Source organism: Cryptomeria japonica, unplaced genomic scaffold, assembly GCF_030272615.1.
Source record: "Cryptomeria japonica unplaced genomic scaffold, Sugi_1.0 HiC_scaffold_133, whole genome shotgun sequence".
NCBI classification, from domain to species: Eukaryota; Viridiplantae; Streptophyta; class Pinopsida; order Cupressales; family Cupressaceae; genus Cryptomeria; species Cryptomeria japonica.
The window spans coordinates 190,001-205,973 of record NW_026728955.1 but is presented as its reverse complement, the minus strand read 5'-3'; the positions used below and the strand labels follow the sequence as shown (position 1 = coordinate 205,973).

The 15,973-nt window shown below is 59.5% G+C and overlaps 1 non-coding gene across 1 annotated transcript; it reads right to left on the bottom strand.

Annotated features, from left to right (window-relative positions):
• Positions 1-2,722: 2,722 nt before the first annotated feature.
• Positions 2,723-2,841, bottom strand: LOC131866172 (5S ribosomal RNA). The gene has a single exon (XR_009364803.1). It is a non-coding gene; the product is annotated as a 5S ribosomal RNA (ribosomal RNA).
• Between the last annotated feature and the right edge of the window lie 13,132 nt (positions 2,842-15,973).

Sequence of the window (15,973 nt, the reverse complement as noted above, 5' to 3'; positions counted from 1 at the left end):
TAGTGAAGGCAGCGCATCAAAGGTGCGCACCTCGCTGCCCACCTTGGTGTGCTCTGAGGTGCGCACCCGGGAGCGCTACGAAGTGTGCTCCAAGGTGCGGCGTGCACGTTGTCGGAGCCCGGTTTGCCCCGGGTGCGCACCTCGCCTGCACCTTGGCCGGGGTGGGCACCTTGGCTGGGTTTGCCCAGGGTGCGCTCCGAAGCGGGGTTACTGGAGCGCCCCCTCTTTTTTTGTCAGAGCGTTTGGTGGGGTTTCTCGCATTGGCTCTTCCCAGGCCCGGTTGTTGGGTGCGCTCCCACCCTGGCGCGCGCGAAGTTGGAAGTTGGGTTAATTGCCCGGGCGCGCACCTTCGCCAGGGTGGGCACCTTGGTGCGCACACCTTGGCTGGGCTGCGCACCAGGGCGGGCTCAAGATGGCACCAGCATTCCCTTTTTCTCACTATCTTTCAAAACGGAAATTTTAAAATCTCGTTTTTTTTTTGCCTTTTATGGAAATTAGTGAAGGCATCGCATCAAAGGTGCGCACCTCGCTGCCCACCTTGGTGTGCTCCGAGGTGCCCACCACGGTGCGCAACGCCGGTGCGAACCCGGGAGCGCCCCGATGTGTGCTCCAAGGTGCGGCGTGCACGAAGTCGGACCCCGGTTTGCCCCGGGTGCGCACCTCGCGTGCACCTTGGTGCGCACACCTTGGCTGGGTTGCGCGGCCTGGTGGGCACCATGGTGCGCACCAAGGAGCGCTCCGAAGTGTGCTCCAAGGTGCGGCGTGCACGAAGTCGGAGCCCGGTTTGCCCCGGGTACGCACCTCGCGTGCACCTTCGCCGGGGTGGGCACCTCGGCTGGGTTGCGCGCCCTGGTGCGCACCAAGGAGCGCTCCGAAGTGTGCTCCAAGGTGCGGCGTGCACGAAGTCGGAGCCCGGTTTGCCCCGGGTGCGCACCTTCGCCGCGGTGCGCACCATGGCGTGCACGAAGTCGGAGCCCGGTTTGCCCCGGGTGCGCACCTCGCGTGCACCTTCGGCGGGGTTGCGCGCCCTGGTGGGCACCATGGTGCGCACCAAGGAGCGCTCCGAAGTGTGCTCCAAGGTGCGGCGTGCACGAAGTCGGAGCCCGGTTTGCCCCGGGTGCGCACCTCGCGTGCACCTTCGGCGGGGTTGCGCGCCCTGGTGGGCACCATGGTGCGCACCAAGGAGCGCTCCGAAGTGTGCTCCAAGGTGCGGCGTGCACGAAGTCGGAGCCCGGTTTGCCCCGGGTGCGCACCTCGCGTGCACCTTCGCCGCGGTGGGCACCATGGCGTGCACGAAGTCGGAGCCCGGTTTGCCCCGGGTGCGCACCTCGCGTGCACCTTCGCCGGGGTGGGCACCTCGGCTGGGTTGCGCGCCCTGGTGCGCACCAAGGAGCGCTCCGAAGTGTGCTCCAAGGTGCGGCGTGCACGAAGTCGGAGCCCGGTTTGCCCCGGGTGCGCACCTCGCGTGCACCTTCGCCAGGGTGGGCACCTCGGTGCGCACACCTTCTCAATGTTTTCTTGCCTTTTCTGGAAATTGGTGAAGGCAGCGCATCAAAGGTGCGCACCTCGGTGTGCTCCGAGGTGCGAACCCGAGAGCGCTCCGAGGTGCCCACGAAGTCGAAAGTCGGGTTAATTGCATTGTTTTCCCCGGGTGCGCTCCGAGGTGCGCAACATCGGCGCGCACCAAGGAGGGCTCCGAAGTGTGCTCCAAGGTGCGCACGATGGCGTGCACCTCTGGTGCGCACGATTCGGAGCTCGGTTTGACCGGGGTGCGCACACCTTGGCTGGGTTGCGCACCTTTTGTGCGCTCCAAGGTGCGCACGAAGTCGGAGCTCGGTTTGCCCCGGGTGCGCACCTTCGCCAGGGTGCGCACCTTGATGCGCACGCCTTGGCTGGGCTGCGCACCTTGGTGGGCGCCATGGTGCGCACCTTTCGTGCGCTCCAAGGTGCGCACGAAGTCGGAGCTCGGTTTGCCCCGGGTGCGCACCTTGGTGGGCGCCATGGTGCACTCCGAGGTGCCCAAGATTGGTGCGCACCAAGGAGCGCTCCGAAGTGCGCTCCAAGGTGCGCGCGAAGTCGAAAGTTGGGTTAATTGTCCGGTTTGCCTCGGGTGCGCACCTTGCGTGCACCTTCGCCAGGGTGGGCGCCTTGGTGCGCACACCTTGGCTGGGCTGCGCACACCTTGGCACCCGCGTTTCCTTCATTTTAAATTTTTTTTTTTTACAATCTCTCAAGTGGGAAATTCTATAATCTCAACTTTTTTTGCCTTTTCAGGAAACTTTTGAATGGAGCGCATCATTGGTGCGCTCCGAAGTGTGCTCCAAAGCTCTCTCCAGCTGCGTGCACCTGCCCCGGCCGCGCACCCGGCCCCGCCCAGCTTCGCTCACCTGTCCCGGGCGTCTGGTGCGGAACCTTAGAGTAAGAAACATCACCGTGCACCTTGGCCAACGTGCGCGACTCGACCGAGCGCGCACTGGCCGAGGTGCACACCGATTTCACCTGGGTGCGCGCGCAGCACCTCGGGCGCACCGGGGTGCGCGCACAACGCCCGGGTTGCACCGTGGCCTGTGTGCTCGGGGCGCCTCGGGTGCGCGCTCGGTGTCGCCCCCGCGCGCGCGGTAGTGCGGGCAGCGCACCCCGGCCCGGCCCGGCCCCGACGAGAACGCAAACGGGCAAAAGGTTTATTCAAATAGCATTGCGACGCCCGGCGAAAAACTAAAAAAGGGTGCAACACCGGGACTTCCCGGGAGGTCACCCATCCCAGTACTACTCCGGCCCAAGCGCGCTTAACTGCGGAGTTCTGATGGGATCCGGTGCACTAACGCTGGTATGATCGCACCCGTTATGAGCTTGTCGCAGTGTGTACTTAGCAAACCGCGACCCACGTGCGAATCCACCCCGGCCACCCACCCCCGTCGAGGTGCACACCCTCCCTCGCGAAGTGCGCCCCGTTCGCCAAGTGTGAGCCCTGCCCGGGTGCGCGCACCTTGCTAGGGCGTCGGGTGTGCACCCGGCCCGGCCTACGTGCGTGCACCTGGAGGGGGCGTCGTGTGCGTGCAGTGTCCCGTCTGCAACGCGGTGCCCACACACCACCTCGGGCGCAACGACCTGCGCTCACATGTGGGCCGAGTGCACCTTGGTGCATGTTCGGGGCGCCTCGGGTGCACGCTCGATCTTGCCCCGGTGCACCAAGGCGCTCGGTTTGCCCCGGGTGCGCACTTGGTGCAAGGTGGGCACCCAAAATAGGGATCAAGCACCAAAACACAAGTTTCGGGATGCAAAATGGGACCCAAGGACCACAAATGCGTTCCAAGACCCATGATGGGTCCACGAGAACAAAAATGTGTTCCGAGACTTAATAAACAAATATTGGGTTTTAGGAGAAGAAACATGCTCTGATGCCCAAAACGAGAATCGACCCCGAAAAGGCCACAGGCCAAAAGTGGGATGCGAGACAAAAAAAAATGGGACCCGAGGACCAAAATTGGGTTCCCAGGTCGAAGACAGGGCAACCGGACAAGAAACGACCTCTAAGGCTCGAAATGAGTCCCGACGACTAAAACTTGACAAGAAGCACCCATCAGGCACCCAACTCGACACCCATGGGATGCCGACCCACCCGGGCTTCCACCTAGCACACCTTGGCACCCACCCACCCTCGCACCCAACCTCGCACCCAACTTAGCACCTTTGAACCCACATTGGCACTCACCCTGACCCTGGCACCTTGGAACCCACATTGGCACTCACCTTGACCCTGGCACCCACCTTTGCACTCACCTTGGGACCCACCCTGGCTCCCACCTCGGCACCCACCCAGACACCCACCTTGGTTCCTTGGCACCCACCTTGGATCCTTGGCACCCACCCCGACACCCACCTTGGCACGCAACTTGGCTACTTGCCACCCACCTTGGCTCCTTGACGCCCACCCCGACAACCACCCCGTGACCTACCCTGGCTAGGGTTGGTGCACACCCACCCTGGTGCCCACCTTGGCACCCACCCTATGACCCACCTTGGCACGCACCTTAGTACCCACCCCGTTACCCACCCTAGGACCCACCCCGTGACCCACCTTGGCCAGGGTGGGTGCACCCACCCTGGTGCCCACCTTGGCACCCACCCATCCTAGCACCCAGCCTGTGACCGGGCTTGGAACCCAACCTTGCACCCGCACCCGTCTTGGCCAGTGTGGGTGCGCACCCATCCTGGCACCCACGTTGTGACACACCCTTTAACCCACGCACCCTAGCACCCACGTTGGCACCCACCTTGGAACCCAACCTAGCAACTTGGCACCCACCCCGTGACCCACCTTGGCATCCACCATAGCAGTCGCCGACTTGGCACCCACCTCGGCACCCACCTTGACACTTGTGGACCCACCTTGCCACTCACCCTAGCATCGACCCATCCTAGCACCCACCCTGGCACCTTTGCACCCTAGCACTCACCCATCCTAGCACCTAACCTGTGACCCACCTTGACACTCACCCTCGCACCCACCTTGGAACCCAACCTAGCACCCACCCACCCTGACACCAACCCTAGCACCTACCCACCCTTGCACCCACCCTGTGACCCATCTTGGCACCCACCCATCCTACCACTCAACCTATCACCCACCTTCTCACCCACCTTGGCATCCACCTTAGCACCCACCCACACTGGCACCTTGGCACCCACCTCGGGCAAGGTGGGTGCACACCCACCCTGGCACCCAATTTAGAACCCACCGAGCATGTTACCCACCTTGGCACCCACATTGCAGCCCACCCTAGTACCCACCCTATGACCCACATTGGCATCCACACCCTAGCACCCAGGCACCTCGACACCCGCCTTGACACCCACCCTAGCACTGAACCTGTGACCCACCTTGGAACTCACCCTAGAACCCACCCACCCTGTGAACCACCTTGGCATCCACCTTAGCACCCACCCACCTTGGCACCCACTCTAGCACTCACCCATCCTAACACCCAACTTGTTACCCACCTTGGCACCCGCCCTCGCGTCCACCTTGAAACCCACCCTAGCACCCACCCACGCAGGAGCCCACCTTGGCACCCAACCTAACACCCACGCATCCTGGCACCCAACTTGTGACCCACCTTGGAACCCACCCTAGTACCCACCTTTGAACCCACTATATCACCAACCCACCTTGGCACCCACCCTATGACCCTCTTTGGAATCCACCCTAGCACGCACCCACCCTGGCACCCACCATGGAGCGCACCCTAGCACCCACCCACCTCGGCACGCACCTCAACACCCACCTTGGTGTGCGCACTGCGCCAACCTCTCAAAGACCCTATGTGGTGCGCTCCAAAGTGTACACCTTTGGTGCGCTCCAAGGTGCGCACCTTTGGTGCACACCGAGGTGCACACCAAAGTGTGCACCGAGGTGAGCACCAAAGTGCACTCCAGGGTGCACACCAAGGCGTGCACCTTTGGTGCGGTCAATGCAAACGAATTCGGAAGTTGGGGTCGATGTCCTAATCGCTGCTGCAGACTACACGTATGAGAATCGGACAAATAGCTTTATATAGGGGAGGTGTTGCGTTTGATGGGTCGACTCCCCTGGTTGTGTGCACTGCACCAACTTCAAAGACCCTGTCTTGTTTAAGAAGTCAAAAGTTGGGGTGGATGTCCTAATCATTGCTGCAGTCTACGCATGTATGAGAATCAGACAAATAGCTTATATAGGGGAGGTGTTGCATTCGGTGGGTTGACTCCCCTGGTTGTGCGCACTGCGCCAACCTCAAAGACCCCGCATAGCAGAAGAAGTCGGAAGTCGGATTTTGGTGAGCACCAAGGCGTGCACCTTTGGTGCGGTCAACGCAGACGAATTCAGAAGTTGGGGTGGATGTCCTAATCGTTGTTGCAGGCTACACATGTATGAGAATCAGACAAATAGCTTATATAGGGGAGGTGTTGGGTTTGATGGGTCAACTCCCTTGGTTGTGCGCATTACGCCAACCTCAAAGACCTTGTTTTCGTTAAGAAGTCAAAAGTTGGGGTCAATGTCCTAATGGCTCCTGCAGGCTACACATGTATGAGAATCGGACAAATAGCTTATATAGGGGAGGTGTTGGGTTTGATGGGTCGACTCCCCTGGTTGTGCGCATTACGTCAACCTCAAAGACCTTGTTTTCGTTAAGAAGTCAAAAGTTGGGGTCGATGTCCTAATTGCTCCTGTAGACTACACATGTATGAGAATCAGACAAATAGCTTATATAGGGGAGGTGTTGGGTTTGATGGGTTGACTCCCCTAGTTGTTCGCATTACACCAACCTCAAAGACCTTGTTTTCGTTTAGAAGCCGAAAGTTGGGGTCGATGTCCTAATTGCTCCTGCAGGCTACGCATGTATGAGAATCAGACAAATAGCTTATATAGGGGAGGTGTTGGGTTTGATGGGTCGACTCCCCTGGTTGTGCGCATTGCGCCAACCTCAAAGACCCTGCATTGCGGATGAAGTCGAAAGTCAGAGTTTGGTGTGCTACAAGGTGTGGTCGAAGGTGCTCACCTAGGTGTGCACCTTTGGAGCACAGGAAAAGTGCCCTCCAAAAGTGCGCACCTTTGGAGTGCACAAAAGTGCCCTCCAAAAGTGCGCACCTTTGGAGCGCAGAAAAGTGCCCTCCAAAAAGTGCCCTCCAAAAGTGCGCACCTTTGGAGCGCAGAAAAGTGCCCTCCAAAAAGTGCCCTCCAAAAGTGCGCACCTTTGGAGCGCAGAAAAGTGCCCTCCAAAAAGTGCCCTCCAAAAGTGCGCACCTTTGGAGCGCAGAAAAGTGCCCTCCAAAAAGTGCCCTCCAAAAGTGCGCACCTTTGGAGCGCAGAAAAGTGCCCTCCAAAAAGTGCCCTCCAAAAGTGCGCACCTTTGGAGCGCAGAAAAGTGCCCTCCAAAAAGTGCCCTCCAAAAGTGCGCACCTTTGGAGCGCAGAAAAGTGCCCTCCAAAAAGTGCCCTCCAAAAGTGCGCACCTTTGGAGCGCAGAAAAGTGCCCTCCAAAAAGTGCCCTCCAAAAGTGCGCACCTTTGGAGCGCAGAAAAGTGCCCTCCAAAAAGTGCCCTCCAAAAGTGCGCACCTTTGGAGCGCAGAAAAGTGCCCTCCAAAAGTGCGCACCTTTGGAGCGCACAAAAGTGCCCTCCAAAAGTGCGCACTTTTGGTGCGCACCAAGGCGCTGGTTCGGTCGTTGCAGGCGAGTTCGGAAGTTGGGGTCGATGTCCTGAGCGGAGGTGCAAACTACACAGGTGTCGGAATCGGACAAATAGCTTATATAGGGGAGGTGTATGCTTCGATGGGTCGACTCCCCAGGTTGAGCGCACCGCGCCAACCTCAAAGACCCTACGGTATGGATGAAGTCGGAAGTTGGGTCCGATGACCGATTCGATTAGTAGGTATGCTCATGAGGTCGGAATTTGGGTCCGATGACCTGCCATGTGCAGGAAGGCGAATGTTGACACTGTGCGTTGCAAGGTGCACACCAAGGCGCTGGTGCGGTCTTTTTAGTCGAGTTCGGAAGTTGGGGTCGATGTCCTGATCGGAGGTGCAAGCTACACAGGTGTGGGAATCGGACAAATAGCTTATATAGGGGAGGTGTATGCTTCGTTGGGTCGACTCCCCGGGTTGAGCGCACCGCGCCAACCTCAAAGACCCTACGGTATGGATGAAGTCGGAAGTTGGGTCCGATGACCGATTCGATATGTAGGCATACTCGCGAGGTCGGAATTTGGGTCCGATGACCTGCCACGTGCAGGAAGGCGAATGTTGGCACTGTGCGTTGCAAGGTGCGCACCAAGGCGCTGGTTCGGTCGTTGGAGGCGAGTTCGGAAGTTGGGGTCGATGTCTTGATCGGAGGTGCAAACTACACAGGTGTGGGAATCGGACAAATAGCTTATATAGGGGAGGTGTATGCTTCGTTGGGTCGACTCCCCGGGTTGAGCGCACCGCGCCAACCTCAAAGACCCTACGGTATGGATGAAGTCGGAAGTTGGGTCCGATGACCGATTCGATATGTAGGCATACTCGCGAGGTCGGAATTTGGGTCCGATGACCTGCCATGTGCAGGAAGGCGAATGTTGGGACTGTGCGTCGCAAGGTGCGCACCAAGGCGCTGGTGCCGTCGTTGCAGTCGAGTTCGGAAGTTGGGGTCGATGTCCTGGTCAGAGGTGCAAACTACACAGGTGTGGGAATCGGACAAATAGCTTATATAGGGGAGGTGTATGCTTCGATGGGTCGACTCCCTGGGTTGAGCGCACCGCGCCAACCTCAAAGACCCTACAGTATGGATGAAGTCGGAAGTTGGGTCCGATGACCGATTCGATACGTAGGCATATTGGCGAGGTCTGAATTTGTGTCCGATGACCTGCCATGCGCAGGAAGGCGGAATTTGGGTCCGATGACCGAGTTGATGGCGTGCCATGCGCAGAAAGGCGGAATTTGGGTCCGATGACCGAGTTGATGTTGATGGCCCGCCATGCACAGGAAGGCGGAATTTGGGTCCGATGACCGATTTGAAGGCGTGCCATACGCAAAAAGGCGGAGTTTGGGTCCGATGACCGAGTTGATATTGATGGCCCGCCATGCGCAGGAAGGCGGAATTTGGGTCCGATGACCTGACATACGCATGGAGTCCGACTCGGGGGCCGATGTTCGATTCGATGACTTGCATTGTGGGTAAAGTCGGAAGTTGTGGTCTTTGACCCGATTCGATGACCAGACTTCGGCTGCTTGAGAATCGGACAAATAACTTATATAGGGGAGGTAGTGTTCTCGAGCATCCTCCCCCCGTGCCCGTTTATGTCGATTGATGCTGGTGCTCGACTGGTTGGAGCGCTCGGATGCAAAAATCTTGCACCAGGATTTATCGATTGTGATGGACACGGCAAGTCTCCTGATTGCTATGCAGGAGCTCATCGTGAATCTCTATGCGGCCTTGGTATGGACTCGACCTGCGGAATGGTTCGGCAATGGTAGTCGCTCCAACACGTCCTTGCAATGGCCACAGAGGTGATTCGACTAGAGCTCCAGTCTAGCTTTTGGGTTGCTTGGCGGACTGGTATAGCCGCGATCGAGTTCCGGCCATGAACGTTTTAGATAGCTCTTGGGCTTTCTGGGACGGAAGTCGGAAGTTTGGGCTGTTGTCCGATTTGATGACCATTCTTCGGATGTGTGAGAATCGGACAAATAACTTATATAGGGGACTGTGTTGTCTCACGCAGCCCCCTCCGTGCCCCTCTATCTCGACCGATGTTGGTGCTTGAAAGGGTTGGGATCGCTCGGATTTATAAACGTGCACCACCATTTGTCGAGTGTGAGGGACGCGGCAGGTCTCCTAAATGCTATGCGGGCGCTCTCTGAGAATCTCTATCCGGCCTCGACACAGACTAGTCTTGCTGAATGGTTTGGCACTGGTAGTCGATCCAACACGTCGTTGTTGTGGCCGCCTAGGCGATTCGATTCGAGCCCCCGTCTAGCTTTTGGGTTGCTTGGCGGATTTTGCCCTATCCGCAAGTGAGCTCGGTCCCTAAACGTTCGAGAAACCCGATTGCTATGCGCCGACTCTCTTTCTTGCGAGCCTCCATCTAGCTTTTGGGTCTCTACGGAACGGAAGTCGGAATCTGGGACCGTTGTTTGATTCGACGAGGCAGACTACGGTTGTGCGAGAATCGGACAAATAACTTATATAGGGGAGGTGTTGACTGGAGCATTCTCCCCCGTGCCCCTCTAACTCGACCAATGCTGGCGCTCGAACGGTGGTAGCGCTCGGATTTTCATTGAGCGCCAGCATTGGTCGATTTAGAGGGGCATGCGAGATTCCCGAATGCTATGCGAGGGCTCTAACGGAAATGTCTATTGGTTTCGGTATGGATGCAATTGCGAGTGGTTCGGCAAAGGTAGTCGTTCCGATGCGTCCATGTCGTGGCCAAATCGATAATTCGATTTGAGCCCTCGTATAGCATTTGGGTCTCTCGATGTGATTCCGCATTCCAGTCCCTTTGGGCACTGCTTGAGCCGCATCCCAGGGGGTTCCCTTCCCAATAATCTGCCTCGCAACCCGATTGCTATGCGGTGAGGCTCCTCGGCCGCCTCGGAACTATCTGTGTATCAGACGCATCGCGGGATAAGGGGTTGGCAACGGTAGTCGCCCCAAGCGCGTCCGATGCTTGGACCATTCCGAGGCGGCCCTGAAGCCTCTTCCGTCTAGCCGTTGGGTCCTTCTCGCCGCATCCCTCGCCTCGCACCCCGATTGCTATGCGGTGAGGCTCCTCGGCCGCCTCGGAACTATCTGTGTATCGGACGCGTCGCGGGATAAGGGGTTGTCACTGGTAGTCGCCCCAAGCGCGTCCGATGCTTGGACCATTCCGAGGCGGCCCTGAAGCCTCTTCCGTCTAGCCGTTGGGTCCTTCTCGCCGCATCCCTCGCCTTGCACCCCGATTGCTATGCGGTGAGGCTCCTCGGCCGCCTCGGAACTATCTGTGTATCGGACGCGTCGCGGGATAAGGGGTTGTCACTGGTAGTCGCCCCAAGCGCGTCCGATGCTTGGACCATTCCGAGGCGGCCCTGAAGCCTCTTCCGTCTAGCCGTTGGGTCCTTCTCGCCGCATCCCTCGCCTCGCACCCCGATTGCTATGCGGTGAGGCTCCTCGGCCGCCTCGGAACTATCTGTGTATCGGACGCGTCGCGGGATAAGGGGTTGTCATTGGTAGTCGCCCCAAGCGCGTCCGATGCTTGGACCATTCCGAGGCGGCCCTGAAGCCTCTTCCGTCTAGCCGTTGGGTCCTTCTCGCCGCATCCCTCGCCTCGCACCCCGATTGCTATGCGGTGAGGCTCCTCGGCCGCCTCGGAACTATCTGTGTATCGGACGCGTCGCGGGATAAGGGGTTGTCACTGGTAGTCGCCCCAAGCGCGTCCGATGCTTGGACCATTCCGAGGCGGCCCTGAAGCCTCTTCCGTCTAGCCGTTGGGTCCTTCTCGCCGCATCCCTCGCCTCGCACCCCGATTGCTATGCGGTGAGGCTCCTCGGCCGCCTCGGAACTATCTGTGTATCGGACGCGTCGCGGGATAAGGGGTTGTCACTGGTAGTCGCCCCAAGCGCGTTCGATGCTTGGACCATTCCGAGGCGGCCCTGAAGCCTCTTCCGTCTAGCCGTTGGGTCCTTCTCGCCGCATCCCTCGCCTCGCACCCCGATTGCTATGCGGTGAGGCTCCTCGGCCGCCTTGGAACTATCTGTGTATCGGACGCGTCGCGGGATAAGGGGTTGTCACTGGTAGTCGCCCCAAGCGCGTCCGATGCTTGGACCATTCCGAGGCGGACCCGAAGCCTCTTCCGTCTAGCCGTTGGGTCCTTCTCGCCGCATCCTTCGCCTCGCACCCCGATTGCTATGCGGTGAGGCTCCTCGGCCGCCTCGGAACTATCTGTGTATCGGACGCGTCGCGGGATAAGGGGTTGTCACTGGTAGTCGCCCCAAGCGCGTCCGATGCTTGGACCATTCCGAGGCGGACCCGAAGCCTCTTCCGTCTAGCCGTTGGGTCCTTCTCGCCGCATCCCTCGCCTCGCACCCCGATTGCTATGCGGTGAGGCTCCTCGGCCGCCTTGGAACTATCTGTGTATCGGACGCGTCGCGGGATAAGGGGTTGTCACTGGTAGTCGCCCCAAGCGCGTCCGATGCTTGGACCATTCCGAGGCGGACCCGAAGCCTCTTCCGTCTAGCCGTTGGGTCCTTCTCGCCGCATCCCTCGCCTCGCACCCCGATTGCTATGCGGTGAGGCTCCTCGGCCGCCTTGGAACTATCTGTGTATCGGACGCGTCGCGGGATAAGGGGTTGTCACTGGTAGTCGCCCCAAGCGCGTCCGATGCTTGGACCATTCCGAGGCGGACCCGAAGCCTCTTCCGTCTAGCCGTTGGGTCCTTCTCGCCGCATCCCTCGCCTCGCACCCCGATTGCTATGCGGTGAGGCTCCTCGGCCGCCTTGGAACTATCTGTGTATCGGACGCGTCGCGGGATAAGGGGTTGTCACTGGTAGTCGCCCCAAGCGCGTCCGATGCTTGGACCATTCCGAGGCGGCCCCGAAGCCTCTTCCGTGTAGCCGTTGGGTCCTTCTCGCCGCATCCCTCGCCTCGCACCCCGATTGCTATGCGGTGAGGCTCCTCGGCCGCCTTGGAACTATCTGTGTATCGGACGCGTCGCGGGATAAGGGGTTGTCACTGGTAGTCGCCCCAAGCGCGTCCGATGCTTGGACCATTCCGAGGCGGCCCCGAAGCCTCTTCCGTGTAGCCGTTGGGTCCTTCTCGCCGCATCCCTCGCCTCGCACCCCGATTGCTATGCGGTGAGGCTCCTCGGCCGCCTTGGAACTATCTGTGTATCGGACGCGTCGCGGGATAAGGGGTTGTCACTGGTAGTCGCCCCAAGCGCGTCCGATGCTTGGACCATTCCGAGGCGGACCTGAAGCCTCTTCCCTCTAGCCGTTGGGGCTTTCTCGCCGCATCCCTCGCCTCGCACCCTGATTGCTATGCTGTGAGGCTCCTCGGCCGCCTTGGAACTATCTGTGTATCGGACGCATCGCGGGATAAGGGGTTGGCAGTGGTAGTCGCCCCAAGCGCATCCGATGCTTGGACCATTCCGAGGCGGCCCTGCAGCCTCTTCCGTCTAGCCGTTGGGGCCATCTCGCCGCATCCCCCACCTCGCACCACGATTGCTATGCGGTGAGGCTCCTTGGCCGCCTCGGAACTATCTGTGTATCGGACGCATCGCGGGATAAGGGGTTGTCACTGGTAGTCGCCCCAAGCGCGTCCGATGCTTGGACTATTCCGAGGCGGCCCTGCAGCCTCTTCCGTCTAGCCGTTGGGGCCATCTCGCTGCATCCCCCACCTCCTCGGCCGCCTCGGAACTATCTGTGTATCGGACGCATCGCGGGATAAGGGGTTGGCAGTGGTAGTCGCCCCAAGCGCGTCCGATGCTTGGACTATTCCGAGGCAGCCCTGCAGCCTCTTCCGTCTAGCCTTTGGGGCCATCTCGCCGCATCCCTCGCCTCGCACCCCGATTGCTATGCGGTGAGGCTCCTCGGCCGCCTGGGAACTATCTTCGTATCGGACGCATCGCGGGATAAGGGGTTGTCACTGGTAGTCGCCCCAAGCGCGTCCGATGCTTGGACTATTCCGAGGCGGCCCTGTGGCCTCTTCCGTCTAGCCGTTGGGGCCATCTCGCCGCATCCCCCACCTCGCACCCCGATTGCTATGCGGTGAGGCTCTTCGGCCGCCTTGGAACTATCTTCGTATCGGACGCATCGCGGGATAAGGGGTTGTCACTGGTAGTGGCCCCAAGCGCGTCCGATGCTTGGACTATTCCGAGGCGGCCCTGCAGCCTCTTCCGTCTAGCCGTTGGGGCCATCTCGCCGCATCCCCCACCTCGCACCCCGATTGCTATGCGGTGAGGCTCCTCGGCCGCCTTGGAACTATCTTCGTATCGGACGCATCGCGGGATAAGGGGTTGTCACTGGTAGTCGCCCCAAGCGCGTCCGATGCTTGGACTATTCCGACGCGGCCCTGTGGCCTCTTCCGTCTAGCCGTTGGGGCCATCTCGCCGCATCCCCCACCTCGCACCCCGATTGCTATGCGGTGAGGCTCCTCGGCCGCCTTGGAACCATCTTCGTATCGGACGCATCGCGGGATAGGGGGCTGTCACTGGTAGTCGCCCCAAGCGTGTCCGATGCTTGGACCATTCCTAGGCGGCCCTGAAGCCTCTTCCGTCTAGCCGTTGGGGCCTTCCCGCCCCATCCCTCGCCTCGCACCCCCGATTGCTATGCGGTGAGGCTCCTCGGCCGCCTTGGAACCATCTGTGTATCGGACGCATCGCGGGATAAGGGGTTGGCACTGGCAGTCGCCCCAAGCGCGTCCGATGCTTGGACCATTCCGAGGTGGCCCTGAAGCCTCTTCCGTCTAGCCGTTGGGGCCTTCCCGCCCCATCCCTCGCCTCGCACCCCGATTGATATGCGGTGAGGCTCCTCGGCCGCCTTGGAACTATCTGTGTATCGGACGCATCGCGGGATAAGGGGTTGGCACTGGTAGTCGTCCCAATCGCATCCGATGCTTGGACCATTCCGAGGCGGCCCTGCAGCCTCTTCCGTTTAGCCGTCGGGGCCTTCCCGCCGCATCCCTCGCCTCGCATCCCGATTCCTATGCAGTGAGTCTTCTCGGCCGCCGCGGAACTATACCTGTTATTGCTACTGCATCCTTCGGCTGGTAACCTCCTCTGCCGCCTTGGAACGTTCTCTTTGTCGGACGCGTCGCGGGATAAGGGGTTGGCACTGGTAGTCGCCCCAAGCGCGCCCGATGCATAGACCGCTCCGAGTCGACCTTGCTTTCAGCCTCTCACATGCATAGACCTCTCTGAGTCGACCCTGCAGCCTCTCACGTTTAGCCTTTGGAATCTCGCCTCACAACATGATTGCTATCCTTGATGCATCCCTTGCCTCGAGCCCTGATTGCTTTCTTGGCTGCATCCCTCCTCTCCTCACAGCCCGGTTGTCATCACTGCTTCATCCGTCGCTTCATGCATTCTGGCTGCTGGGCCCTTCCCACCGCACACCTCGATTGCTATCTCTTCTGCATCACACACCCCGATTGCTATCTCTGCTACATCCCTCGGCTCTCACTTCTGCATCCTTCGCCTCACACCTCGATTGCTATCAATGCTGCATCCGTAACCTCACACCCCGATTGCTATGCGGGGAGGCTCCTTGGCCGCCTTGGAAATTTCTGTGTGTCGGACGCACCGCGGGATAAGGGGTTGGCACTGGTAGTCGCCCCAAGTGCGCCCGATTCTTAGACCGCTTCGAGGTGACCTCGTAGCCTCTTTCGTCCAGGCTTCCTGCCTTCAACGCCCTTTTTACACCTCGATTTCTATGCGCGGGCTCGTTGGCGTCTATCACCTCTCTGCGAAGAGTGGCACGATGATTGTTGGGGTAAATCGTAGCAGTCCGATCTCTGGCCTTGGGCCATTGTGAGGGCTGATCGATTTCCTGTGCGCATCTCGTGTTCGCCCAGTAACAGACTCGACGACTTGTAATCGGTCTTGTTCCCGATTGTTCCTGGAGGTAGTCTTCGGAACTCTTGGATTTGACCTGTCACTCGAACTGTCCTCTTCCGAGGATGCTTGTGTGTGTGTGCTTGTGCCATTTCCTTGGCGGTATTAACGAGATATTAAAGAGCGGAGTGAGCGCCTCGCCCAGCTATGTTTGGGGCTCTCACTCCCTTACCCGGTGTGCGACCGCTTTGCACGTAGGTTGCGGAGCATCGCGACTCTTTCGATGTTTGGCGGTTGTCTTCCGGTGATGCGTTGGTCCCGAAGTGCACGTTACTAGCATTTCTGCCATTGTTCTCGATCTTTGGCACGTTCCTTCGTTGCAATTGGATATATATCTCCGTTTATACGCGCAGGCTTCTCCCGCCTATTCAGCGCTGTCCCACTCTCAGCACTCTCGTGGTCTCCTTGGCTTCTCTCTCCCGTGAGCGAGCTCTCTTCTCGAGTCTTTTCCATGTCCCATGGAGGTTGCCTTGCGAAATTCGGGCACACAAACGTGACCGGATAAGAGCGGAATTGCCTATGAGGAGAAGCTCACCTTAGGGAGCAGCAATGCCGAGTGTTTCGACAGAGGGTAGAGGGGGCGTTGTTTGGGCGGTTGCACAAAAGAGTGCTACGTTTGCACTGAAGGTTGCTTCTTCGTCTCCGACGAACTCTTCGAGGCAAAAAAGCTTGTTTACGGGGTCGAGGTGGGACTGTTCGTGCGAGTTGCGCCACCAAAAGTGCGTAGGGGGCATATACCTGGGAAATGGATGTCTCTGAGTGGCCTTACTCGGTCGCGTGCACGGTGCATTCTCTAACGGCAGGACTGTCGCGAGCATGTGCGGTTCGGATGTTTTCGGGTAAAGGGTTCCGTACGGGATGTTCTTCCCAGGCTCCTGTGA